The 12,031-nt window shown below is 44.8% G+C and overlaps 1 long non-coding RNA gene across 1 annotated transcript in view; it reads right to left on the bottom strand.

Moving 5' to 3' along the window:
* LOC132210856 (uncharacterized) overlaps window positions 1–7,167 on the bottom strand; it is a 34,614-nt gene extending 27,447 nt beyond the window's left edge. The window contains exon 1 of the long non-coding RNA XR_009447041.1: window positions 7,093–7,167. This is a non-coding gene — a long non-coding RNA (uncharacterized LOC132210856). The remainder of the gene's footprint in view (window positions 1–7,092) is intronic.
* Window positions 7,168–12,031: the final 4,864 nt, after the last annotated feature.

Here is a 12,031-nt window from a genome sequence, read left to right as displayed (position 1 = left end):
GGGGAGGGGACGAACTGGGCTGGTTGAGGGATGCAGTAGGGGAAGGGGAGATTTTGAAACTGGTGAAGTCCACATTGATACCATATGGCTGCAGGGTTCCCAGGCGGAATATGAGTTGCTGTTCCTGCAACCTTCGGGTGGCATCATTGTGGCAGTGCAGGAGGCCCATGATGGACATGTCATCAAGAGAATGGGAGGGGGAGTGGAAATGGTTTGCGACTGGGAGGTGCAGTTGTTTTTTGCGAACTGAGCGGAGGTGTTCTGCAAAGCGGTCCCCAAGCCTCCACTTGGTTTCCCCAATGTAGAGGAAGCCGCACTGGGTACAGTGGAAGCAGTATACCACATTGGCAGATGTGCAGGTGAACCTCTGCTTGATGTGGAATGTCATCTTGGGGCCTGGGATGGGGGTGAGGGAGGAGGTGTGGGGACGTGTAGCATTTCCTGCGGTTGCAGGGGAAGGTGCCGGGTGTGGTGGGGGGTTGGAGGGCAGTGTGGAGCGAACAAGGGAGTCACGGAGAGAGTGGTCTCTCCGGAAAGCAGACAGGGGAGGGGATGGAAAAATGTCTTGGGTGGTGGGGTCGGATTGTAAATGGCGAAAGTGTCGGAGGATAATGCGTTGCATCCGGAGGTTGGTAGGGTGGTGTGTGAGAACCGCAGGAAATGCTACACTTGTCCCCACACCTCCTCCCTCACCCCCATCCCAGGCCCCAAGATGACATTCCACATCAAGCAGAGGTTCACCTGCACATCTGCCAATGTGGTATACTGCATCCACTGTACCCGGTGCGGCTTCCTCTACATTGGGGAAACCAAGCGGAGGCTTGGGGACCGCTTTGCAGAACACCTCCGCTCAGTTCGCAAAAAACAACTGCACCTCCCAGTCGCAAACCATTTCCACTCCCCCTCCCATTCTCTTGATGACATGTCCATCATGGGCCTCCTGCACTGCCACAATGATGCCACCCGAAGGTTGCAGGAACAGCAACTCATATTCCGCCTGGGAACCCTGCAGCCATATGGTATCAATGTGGACTTCACCAGTTTCAAAATCTCCCCTTCCCCTACTGCATCCCTCAACCAGCCCAGTTCGTCCCCTCCCCCCACTGCACCACACAAGCAGCCCAGCTCTTCCCCCCCACCCACTGCATCCCAAAACCAGTCCAACCTGTCTCTGCCTCCCTAACCGGTTCTTCCTCTCACCCATCCCTTCCTCCCACCCCAAGCCGCACCCCCCGCTACCTACTAACCTCATCCCACCTCCTTGAGCTGTCCGTCTTCCCTGGACTGACCTATCCCCTCCCTACCTCCCCACCTACACTCTCTCCACCTATCTTCTTTACTCTCCATCTTTGGTCCTCCTCCCCCTCTCTCCCTATTTATTCCAGTTCCCTGTCCCCATCCCCCTCTCTGATGAAGGGTCTAGGCCCGAAACGTCAGCTTTTGTGCTCCTGAGATGCTGCTTGGCCTGCTGTGTTCGTCCAGCCTCACATTTTATTATCTTGGAATCTCCAGCATCTGCAGTTCCCATTATCTCTGATACAATTAACTGTTCTGCCATGGTCTCTTTGAATTGCAGGGCAGATTCAAAGGGCTGAATGGCCTATTTCTGCTTCTGTGCTCTATGCTTACATTGCAGCTGATGTAGTTTGTATGGATTTCAAAAACGCCTTTGACAAGGTCCCACATGTGAGACTGATAATAAAGGTAAACACATCTGGCACCACTGGCTGTTGCGATAAGGTAGTTCTAAAATGGCATAGTGGTACGAGACAGAGCACAGAGGTAGAAGGCTGTTTGTGCGACTGAAAGCTTGTGTCAAATGGCGTACTGCAATGTTCCATATTGGGTCCCTCACTGTTCGTGATATATATAGCATAATGAGATATAGATGGGTTGGTCAGATGAGCAGATCAGTGGCAGACAGAATTTAATCCTGAAACATATCAGGTGATGCACATCGGAAGAAGTCACAAGACAAGGAGGTACTCAATGAATGGCAAGACACTAGGATGCTTAGGGGACACAGACGGATCATGGGGTGCTTGTCCACAGAACCTTGAAGGTGGCAGGACAGGTTAACAGGATTATTAAGAATGCGTGCTGAGAACTTGCCTTTATCAGTCATGGCACAGATGGTTTCAGCTGGAAGGTTACGTTGGAATTGTATAGAACTGTGGTTTCGCCAAAGTTGGAAAACTGTATGCAGTTCTCATCACCATGCTGTTGGAAGGATGTGATTGAATTGGAGGGGGTGCAGAGATTATTCACTAGGATATTGCCTGGGGCAGAGCACTTCAGCTATGAAGACTGGCTGGATAAGCTCAGGTTGTCGTCTTTAGAGCAGAGAAGGCTGAGGAGGGACGTGACTGAGGTGCAGAAGATTAGGAGGGGCAAGGTTAGCAAGCAGCTGTATCCTTAGTTGAAGGGTCAATAACAAGGAGACACAATTATGAGGTGAAGGGCAGGAGATGTAGAGGGGATTTGAGGAAAAATATTTTTACCCAGAGGGTGGTGGTAATCTGGAATGCACTACCCAGAAGGGTCATTGAGACAAGAGAGCTCACAACTTTTAACAAAGTGCTGGGATGAGCACATGAAATTAAAGGTTATTCTCCAAGTGCTGCAAAGTGGGATTAGTGCAGTTAGGTTTGCATAGACTTGATTGGCTGAAGGGCCTTCTGTATGCCATATTCCCAAATTCAAATCATGTATCTATCTCCAAAAATCAGTGTCCTAATACTTGGGAAACTGCTAATAGCGATCTTCTCATCTATTTATCATAACTTGCTGCTTCTGTCCTTCAGCCATCTTTTTTAACCAAATTTGATAGTGACCTATATATTCCATGAATCTCAATTTTATAAATCAGTCTTTTATGTGCACCTTCCCCTCATCCTTATCTAGGAAAGATTGCACTGCTTCATGAAGGCAGGCTAAAGTAATTCAGCATTACAGCCATACTCTGGTAGTATAATGACAGCATCAGTGACAGTACAATAAGTGCCTTATATCAATTGTTTCAAAACTGGGTTCTACAGTAGAGAGGTAATTGGAGATCTACAAACCAAATCATCTGTCATAACTTCAGATTAAATATATTGGAAAAAAGCAGACTAACTAACGCGAGCTTCAATGGTGATAAATTAAATGTAACTAATTGGAACAGTAATATTCCTCTTCCAACCTTGCTAAGCAATGCCTCCCTGCACTGATAGGCGGGAAAGCTGCAGTCAAGAAAAGATATTCACTATTTATCATCAAATCGAAACAATTCTGGAATGCTTTTATTTGTCATGAATTTTTACTTATTGCAATTTGAAACTCGCAACTATATAGTGATGTGAAAAATATACAAAAGGATCCAGACCTTTTCTTGATTTATCAGGCTAACAATAGAAGAGCATTTGGATCAAGTGGATATACATTGTGAGTGCCCGTATCAAACACCAGTCCAGGGACTGACAGATATCACAGTTAGAAGCAAATACACACATCGGGGCAGCACAGTGGCTCAGCGGGTTAGCACTGCAGCCTCACAGCACCAAGTACCCGGGTTCGATTCCAGCCTCAGGTAACTGTGTGGAGTTTGCACATTCTCCCCGTGTCTGCGTGGGTTTCCTCCGGGTGCTCCGGTTTCCTCCCACAGTCCAAAGATGTGCTGACTCAGTGGATTGGCCATGCTAAATTGCCCATAGTGTTCAGGGGTGTGTGTGGGTTATAGGGGGATGGGCTGAAGTGCCTGTTTCCACACTGCAGGGAATCTAATCTCATCTCCATGATAACCGTCAGGAAGTAGCTTTTTAAAAAGATGATCAGAACACTTCTTTACATGTAGCCCTTTGTATTATGAATGTGCAATTAATAATAGATAGGTTAGTGATTGCTATTAATATGTAGGCATTCAATCAAAAAGGTTCGAGAACGATTGCCTACCTTAAAGGTTAAACACTGGAAGGAGCTCACATTTAGAAGGTAGAAGGAACTATGCAAAATCCATCAGATACTTGGAGAATCACCAAGCGATACAAAATATACACTGCTCCTCAAATGGATTCAAAGAGGAAATTGGTTAATATGTTAAAGCATGTACAATCATAGCAACAAGGAGCAGGAATAGCAAGGACAGGATTTGCTGCCCATCCATAGTTCCTCCAAATTGTTTGACTATTTCAGAGTGCAGTTAAGTGTCAACCACGTTATTGTGGACCTGGAGTCATATGGAGGTGAGATCAAATAAGAATGGCAGAGCTCCTTTCTTAAAGAAAATAAGTGAATGAGTCAAGTTTTTATAACGGTGAATAGTGTAACAGTGACGGTGTAACCATCACTGAGACCAGCTTTGTTTATGATTATATCAATTTGAGCATGTGTTGGATAACTGGCCCCCTCAAGCCTGCTTCACCATTCAATAAGGTCGTGGCTGACTTGACTGCAATGTCGGCTCCACATTCCTACCTACCCCCAAAATTATATTGAACTGAATTCAAATTCTATCAGCTGTTACAGTGGAATTTACGCCTATACTCTACAGCATTGTCCCAGGCCTCCAGATTACTAATCCTGTGACATTAATAGTGCTTCACTGACTACCCCAGCATGTCAATCCCCGTTCTGAGCATACTTCTTGGCTGAGGCGCCACATTTTCTGGAGTACAGAATTACAAAGTTCACCTCTCTGTGAGTGAAGAGGTTCCTCATCTATCGCTGTTGTTACATTTTATTCTGAGATTGATCTCAGGTTCTACAGCCTGATCTCTTAATTCAAATTACAATAACTTGGCTTTTCAAATGCCCTGTCACATTATCCTTGCCAAGAGATTCAATGTTCATGGTTTATGTACAGCAGAAGAAATGTCCATGTTGATTTTTCTTCATTTAAGTGCCGTCACCAATCTTATAGACACGACAAGTGCATTTTGTCATGGGAGAGGTTGAATGAGCAAAATCGGACCTTCATTTCTTCCCCACCCCAGCCTCAAAAAGTTTTGTCTTCATTTCAAATTTTTCACATCCAATGGATAATTCTGTACCTTTCTGGTCGCTTCAAGAAGTGCATCCGACCCAAATTATCCCGCGTGTCTAATCTTAAAAATGAGAATATCTTCTGATATCCTCACTGTCGAACAAATCCATTATATACTTAACATAGGATTCAGGTCAAGTTTGTTTTTTTCCCCACTGTTTGTTAAACTTCCTGGCCAATGCCCCACGATTTTTCAGGAAACTATTAGTCGCTCTCTCTGTATCAGAACATTCTTCAAAAAACTAATACTTTCTCCAAATCTTGATATAACAACTGGCCAGTTTCGGTGCGAGATGAGTTCCACAGCGCAAACTCATACTTGAACCTTTTAGCCATATAAATCATTTGACAAGCAGATTCTAGGGAGTCAATCTGCAGGATCAAGTGACATCTGAAATGCTGTACATTTACTGCAAACAGTCAAGTTCAGTTTTTCTGGCATCCACAAATCTTTGACAGCATGGCTGTGGGTGTGAATCACCTAGGTCTGGCCAAATCAGTAAAATCCCACTCCTTTTCTCATCTGAACACTGCCCCAGAGCAATATCATGTGAAAGCACTGCACTTTCCACATACATGGTGGCAATGCCTAGGTCTATCTCACCACCCCCTCATTCATTTCTTCCACTGTCTCTACATAACCGGACAGTTTCCATCTATTAAATCTCGTGCAGAACGAAGCCATTATCTTTGGTCCTTGAAAGGAGGTCTGCTTGCTAGCTACCAGTTTTCATTGTACCAGTTGTTATTTTGACCCAGAGTTTAAATTCTGGCCACATAGGCCTGATGTCACAAAGTCTACTTATTTTCACATCCACAGCATTTGGCCCCAGGTAAGTCCGTTAGTTTTGAAACCCGACCGCATTGATTAACTCTGAACATGACCATTCTTATGAATATCAAGTTGGCCTCCCAAGTTCTCCTTTTCTTTAACATGGCATCATTTAAAAGTCCGTTGACTCTGTCTTAACACGCACCAAGTTCCATTCACCCATCTTTCTCTGCGCACTCTGATCTACAATGGCTCACAGTTAAGCAGTGCCTTGGTTTTCACATTGCTGTCCTGGCTTTCAAATCCCTCCCTGACCTGGCAACACTCATGCACATCCCCTGATAATGTCCTACTCGTAGCCCCTCTAGGAACATGAGCTCCTTTAATTCCAGCCTTTCAACACAATTTGTGCTGTTCCATCATCGACAGCCTGACATTCAACTTCCTCGGGCCTAAACTTTAGAATTACCTTGCTGAACTTCTGCATCATTGTTTCCTCCTTCAAAACAGTCCTTAAAATCTACCTCTTTGGTGAGGTTTCAATCATCTACCTTCGGATCTCTTTCAGTACTCAGTATCAATTTTTACTCTATAAAGCTCCGATGACATGCCTTGGGATGTTTTATAAAGTCATGTCATAGAAGCTGTTGTGGCAATTGCTCAGAATATGGTTATATTCTGGGCTGAAATTCTCCATGACACTCATCATTAAAGTATTTTTCTGTTATAAAATGGGTAAATAGTACAGTGACTTCAGGCCAAGGGATGATGTGGTTAAACGCCAAAGTTGCACTCCGTGCTATATCATGAAGACAGTGTCTCCCTTTCATTTGAAGAAATCTTCTGTATTTTCTCAAATACTTTCTTCATTGTACTTTTGTTGTTGATGGTTTCCAATGAACATAAACCATTACTTGCCTTTTCAATTTCAACCTTCCTTACGTTCTCTTAATTTCTTTTGCTGTACCTGATTTGAAACAAACCATTCCTCTTTTAATTCACTGTCCTCCTCAGTCCTTCATGTAGTTATTTCCCAATCATTAAGAAGACATCCTGTTGCTTTCCTCACTCACTCTAGTCTAAGATGCCTGTCTGCCCTTATCAGATTGCATTTTCAGCAACTTTATAGACAAACGTCCTTTGAGTGGAAGGTTGTAAGGTCATGCCGAACTGATGTCTCAACAACTGCAAAACCAAGCTAATTGTAATCAATGACTTCTGACAACAGGCAAGCAAGGAAGCTCACAACAAAACACAGCACGAGATTACAAATTCTGGAATGTGTGGATGTACTTACAACAGAGCGCTTTCTGGAGTCGGCGGATCTTCATTGCTGGCCGATATGCAGAAAAACGCACGGTGTTTAAATCACCTGCATTCAAAAAAATCTTTAGATACATTTTTCCTAACTGTTAGTACAAACGATTTCAATTGGAACACATGCTCAACTACTCTGCAATGAATACAGGGGGATAAATATCTGCCGAAGAATACAAGGCGCAGTAAAAGGAAATGATAACTACTAGGTTCAATTTATTTCCACATATTTTCAGGGATGGGAACATCACTGACAGGACCAGCATTTGTTACCCATTCCTCATGTAGGTGGTCAAAAGCTACATGAAATTCTTGTCATAACTGGCAAACAGCATCTGGTGGAACTCACGGAAGTCTCACTGTCAGCTTTATAGTAGGAGGGAAACGATTCAGATAATCACGCTTGGTGTAAAGCCTGCATTCTTGCCGCCTGGTTTTTCAGGGCCACAAAGGGTTTTGAGATCTGAAATTGTATATTTGACTCATGAGCACACATCAAACGCAAGTTGCCGTGGATGCTATTCTGACAATTCTACGTTGCATGCAGCAAATACCTGATGAAATGATGTAGAGGAGGCAAGATATTGCCAATACTGGGATATCAAAGCTCAACGCTTAAAGTCCTTCAATGACACATTGCTGAAAGTATGATCACCAGGAACATGAATAACCCCTCTGCCAGAGTTATTTAAAGACACTGTCAGCTACTTGCAGATTAATTACTTACGGATTCATAGAGCATACAAACATAGAACAGTACAGCACAGGACAGGCCCTTCAGCACACAGTGTTGTGCTGAGCTTTTACCCTCAACCTAACGTCGAGTTAACCTCCACCCTTACCTTATACTATCATCCATATGCCTGTCTAATAGCTGCTTAAATGCTCCTAATGAAGCTGACTCCACTCCCCTCTCTGGCAATGCATTCCACGCTCCTGCCACTCTCTGAGTAAAGAACCTACTTCTCACATCTTCCCTATATCTACCTCCACTTACTTTTAAACTATGCCTCCTCATAAGAACTACCTTCACCCTCGGAAAAAGTCTCTGGCTATCCACTCTCTATCGATATTCATACCAGTCATTGCCAAAATGTATGTGTGTTGATATTTTTTAGACTTCTTTAAAGTTGCCAAGGTCCACATCTAAGTTCTGAAGGACTCTGTGAAAACTTCAAGGCTGCTGCACAAATCATTCACAGACATGGATGCAGCAATAGACATCTGCAAAAAACCATGTAGGTCAATGCTTCATATCCTGGCAAATGTCATCATGCTTTCAAGTTGCAAGTCTGCTTTGCCAGCCACTTTTGGCCATCAAAAAATTAAGGGGTAGCTACTGAGCTAAAGAGCCAAGCAACTAACAACTGGGCTTCTGACTCTTACACACAACATAGAACATAGAAAAGTATAGCACAGTGCAGGCCCTTCGGCCGACGATGTTGTGCCGTGGAATAATCCCAATCCAAAAATAACCGAACCTAACTTACATTCCCCTCAATTCACTGCGTCCATGTGCATGTCCAGCAGTTGCTTAAATGTCACTAATGGCTCTGCTTCCACCACTACCACTGGCAAAGTATTCCATGCACTCACAACTCTCTGGGTGAAGAACCTCCCTCTGACATCTCCTCTATACCTTCCTCCTAACACCTTAAAACTATGCCTCGTGGCAGTCAATCCTGCCCTGGGGAAAGGTCTCTGCCTATCAACTATATCCATGCCTCTCATTACCTTGTACACCTCGATCAGGTCACCTCTCTTCCTCCTTCTCTCCAGAGAGAAAAGTCCGAGCTCAGTCAACCTCCTCAACCTGGTAAACCTCCTTTGCACTCTCTCCAAAGCCTCCACATCTTTCCTCTAATAGGGCAACCGGAACTGGAGACAATATTCCAGTGTGGTCTCACCAGGGTTTTGTACAGCTGCAGCATAACCTCGCGGCTCTTAAACTCGATCCCCCTGTTAATGAAAGCCAAAACACCATCTGATTTCTTAACACCCTTATCCACTTGTGTGGCAACTTTGAGGGAGCTCTGCACTTGAACACCAAGATCCCGCTATTCCTAAACACTGCAAAGAATCTGCCTTTCATCCTATATTCAGCATTTAAGTTCGACCTTCCAAAATGCATCACCTCGCATTTATCCAGGTTGAACTCCATCTGCCATTTCTCAGCCCACCTCTGCATACTGTCAATGTCTCGCTGAAGCCTGAAATAACCCGATACTATCAATGGCACCTCCAACCTTTGTGTCAGCAGCAAACATACTAACCCACCCCTCAACCTCCACATCCAAGTCATTTCTAAAAACTACAAACAGCAGAGGCCCAAGAACAGAACCCTGCGGGTCACCACTCAGCACTGACCTCCAAGCAGAATATTTACCATCTACAACCACTCTCTACATCCTGTCAGCCAACCAATTCTGAATCCAGGCAGCCAAGTCACCCTGATTTCCATACCTCCTGACTTCATCAAAGTGCCTGCCGTGGGGAACCTTATCAAATGCTTTGCTGATGTCCATGTACACCACATCCACTGCTCGCCCCTCATCAACCTGTCTCATGACCTCCTCAAAGAACTCAGTCAGATTTGTAGGGTATGACTCGTCCCTCAGAAAGCCATGCTGACTCCCTTTAATCACGCTCTGTGCGTGTGCAACAGCACATCCACATGAAATTTGACAGGGCAGGTCCTCGTCTTCCTGAAACAAATTTTCTGCTGTCTGGATAACGCTGGGGAGGCTTCCAGCGCTTGGCAGGGGCAGCAATTGACATAGTTGCATGATTGGGACTACAGTAGGTGAAAATAAAGGCATCACCTACTCACTAACACTCAGTTGGGTTTCGACCAGGGCCACCCAGCTCCTGGCCTCATTGATGCCCTGGTTCAAACATGGACAAAAGAGGTGAGGGAGTGAGGGCGACAGTGATTGTTCTTGACATCAAGGCCACATTTGACCAAATGTGGCATCCAGGGAACCGAGCAAAACTGGTTTTAACGGGAATGGGGGGAAAGCTCCCTGCTCGTAGGAGTCAGAATGAGCGCAAAGAAGATGGATATGTTTGTCTGGAGTTAGAATCTTGGTGGCACACTGCACGGAAATAAGCCTTTCTGCCCAACACATTTTGCATCCAGAGATTATCTATTAATATATGAGATTCAATGGCAAGCCATTCAGAACTGAAATCAGGAAGCACTTTTATCTTAATACAAACAACAGTCAAGATCTCAAATACTCTCTCGTAAAAGAATGTGGGTGCTGGATCAATAAGAATGTGTGTGACTGAAATTATTTTTGATAGCTAAGGGTACGAAAGGATATAGAAGAAAGGGAGGTAAACAGACTGACGACAAAAAATGCCGGAGACCACAGTAGGTCAGGCATCAGCCATGGAGAGAAAGCAAACTAATGTTTTGAGTCGACATGACTTTTCAGCAGGCAAATAGAGTTGAAGTTGAGACTAGCCGTGGTTTAACTGAATGGTTTATGCACATAACAGCAAAACCTGTCTGCTTCTGCACCCATTCAGAATGGTTCCTTCCATTTGATGTACTGTTTTTCCAACCAAACTGAACCACTTCACAATTTTCTGTATTACATTTAATCTACTACATCAACTGGTGCCTCTCCTCACCTTGACCTCAAACTCGCAGCCTCACTACACTCCCAAACCTCTGGGTTGTGCCCTCTCCTGATTCTCAATCTCCAAGTAAGAGCCTCTTTTTCCTTCCCTCCGTGACCTCAAGGTTGCAGTCTCTGCCTCCTCACCTCCTGCTGCTGTTCAACAATAAATAGAACACAGAACATAACAGCACAGTACAGGCCCTTCGGCCCTCGATGTTGTGCCGACCTGCCATACCGATCTCAAGCCCATCTAACCAACACTATTCCATGTACGTCCAAATGCTTATCCAATGACAACTTCAATGTACCTAAAGCTGTCGAATCTACTACCGTTGCAGGCAAAGCGTTCCATTCCCTTCCTGCTCTCTGAGTAAAGAAACTACCTCTGACATCTGTCCTGTATTTTTCACCCCTCAATTTAAAGCTATGCCCCCTCGTGCTCACCGTCACTATCCCAGGAAAAGGCTTTCCCGATCCACCCTATCTACTCCTCTGATTATTTTAGATGTTTCAATTAAGTCACCTCTCAACCTTCTTCTCTCTAATGAAAACAGCCTCAAGTCCCTCAGCCTTTCCTCGTAAGACCTTCGCTCCATACCAGGCAACATCCTAGTAAATCTCCTCTGCACACTTTCCAAAGCTTCCACATCCTTCTTATAATGCGGTGACCAGAACTGGACGCAATACTCCAAATGCGGCTGCAGCAGAGCTTTTACAGCTACACCATAACCTCTTGGTTCCAGAATTCGATCCCTCTATTAATAAAAGCTAAAACACTGTATGCCTTCTTAACAGCCCTCTCAACCTGGTTGGTAACTTGCAAGGATCTGTGTACATGGTACAATTTTATTACATTTCATTCATCTAATATTTGATGTTATAGCAGCACCAAGTAGATCTTAAGACTAAAAATGGTAGGAGATCCCAGACCCGTGTTATGCTGCTCTTGCTCAATGTGGGAGCTCAGGGACGTGTCTGATGTCCGTGACTCCTTCACGGGCAGGAAGCGTGTCCAGCTGCAGCTCTCGTTAGACCGCATGATGGCTCTGGAGCTGTGGATGGACTCACTTTGGAGCATCCGCAATAGTACATTCAGCAAATTGGTCATATCGCTAATGAGGATAGCTGAGGGAGAAAGGGAATGGGTGACCAAAAGGCAGAAAAAGAAGCAGGAAGGCAGTGGTGTCCCCTGTGGTCATATCCCTCCAAAACAGGAAGGGCAAGAAAAAGAGTGGAAGGGCTATAGCCACAGGGATTCTATTGTAAGGGGAGGAGATAGGCGGTTCTATG

This window comes from Stegostoma tigrinum, chromosome 21, assembly GCF_030684315.1.
Source record: "Stegostoma tigrinum isolate sSteTig4 chromosome 21, sSteTig4.hap1, whole genome shotgun sequence".
NCBI lineage: Eukaryota > Metazoa > Chordata > Chondrichthyes > Orectolobiformes > Stegostomatidae > Stegostoma > Stegostoma tigrinum.
This window is presented reverse-complemented; position numbering and strand designations above follow the sequence as displayed.